Consider the following 1,514-nt stretch of genomic DNA (forward strand, 5'->3'; position numbering starts at 1 on the left):
GTGCAGTTTGAAATTGTGACTTATGATCTCTTGGTCATACTTTAAATTGTAAACAAACAAACAAACAAACAAAAACAGAAACCACAGCAGTCCAGTTTCCTTTAATATATGAAAATGACCTCTAATACATAAAGTTGATAGAATTCATTTTAATATGTATACTCTGGTTTTTAAAAGTATATTAAATCATAGATAAGGAATATAGAAAATTAGTAAGAACTGATTCAAGTGATTATGGGCGATTATTTTTATATTTGCCATTGTTAAAATTTAATAAGAAAACTGCTTCATTTCTATGATATTTTTAAAAATCTCTTATCTGCCTGTTATCATTACAGAGGGTCATGATGAGTGGGAATGAGACAGAAACCACAGATTTCATTCTCCTGGGCTTCTTCCCTGAATTTAAATGCATCACAGCCGTGGTCTCCATCATTATCCTGATCTACATGGCTGCCTTCACAGGCAACACTCTTTTGATCCTCCTCATTTGGTTGTATCCCAATCTCCACACCCCCATGTACTTCCTTCTCACTCAGCTCTCCTTAATGGATTTGACTTTGACCTCCAGCATTGTCCCCAAAATGGCAGCCAACTTCTTCTCTGGATGGCGGAGCATATCATTTATGGCTTGTGGGACTCAAATTTTCTTCTCCCTGACTGTGGCCATTGCAGAATGCATCCTTATAACTCTCATGTGCTTTGATCGTTAAGTGGCTATTTGTAATCCTCTTCGATACCCAGTCATCATCAACCCTAAGGTTTGCTTACAGATGATTGCCATGTCTTGGGATGGAGGGGCACTTACTTCCCTGGGACACAGTGCTTTTACCTTGCATTTTAACATCTTCAGCCCCAGAGAGATTCCCCACTTCTTCTGTGAAGTCATGGCTGTACTCAGGATAGTCTGTGAGGGTATCTCAGCCTATGAAAAGTCAGTGGTGATAACAAGCGTCTTTGTTCTGCTGCTGCCCTTATCTCTTATCTTGTCTTCCGACGTTCTTATCTTCCTTTCTGTACTTCGAATGAACTCCCCCAGAAGGCAGGAACAAGGCTCTGGCGACATGTTCCTCTCATCTCTGTGTGGTGGGTCTCTATTTTGGTCCAGGCATGTGCATCTACATGAGACCTGGATCTGCCAAGACTCCAAAGTTGAATCAGGGTCTCTTTCTGTTTGAAACTGTCCTCACACCCCTCCTAAACCCACTTGCCTACAGTCTTAGGAACAAGGAAGTTCTAAGGACACTGAAAAAGTTAAAGGGGAGGTGTCTGTCCTTCAGGTAAATGGCAGAAATCTCACTATCACCCATAGACAAAATAGAGATGCACCAGCAAAAGGGCATTTTGTCAGTTAAATAATAATGATAATAATAATAAAAATAATCCCTTCAAGATCCTGAAAAGTCAACTCAATTTACTGAGTTTATTTGCAGGGAAAAAATGTTTATCCTTTCCTTTCTCCATCTTGAAATCTTTTTCTGATTGTCCAAGATGATGTTCTGATGAAGGACACG

At 39.8% G+C, this 1,514-nt stretch overlaps 1 pseudogene; it reads left to right on the forward strand.

Annotated features, from left to right (window-relative positions):
* The first annotated feature begins 329 nt into the window (after window positions 1-329).
* On the forward strand, window positions 330-1,284 carry LOC123936605 (annotated as a pseudogene).
* The last annotated feature ends 230 nt before the right edge of the window (window positions 1,285-1,514 follow it).

This window comes from Meles meles, unplaced genomic scaffold, assembly GCF_922984935.1.
Source record: "Meles meles unplaced genomic scaffold, mMelMel3.1 paternal haplotype, whole genome shotgun sequence".
NCBI classification, from domain to species: Eukaryota; Metazoa; Chordata; class Mammalia; order Carnivora; family Mustelidae; genus Meles; species Meles meles.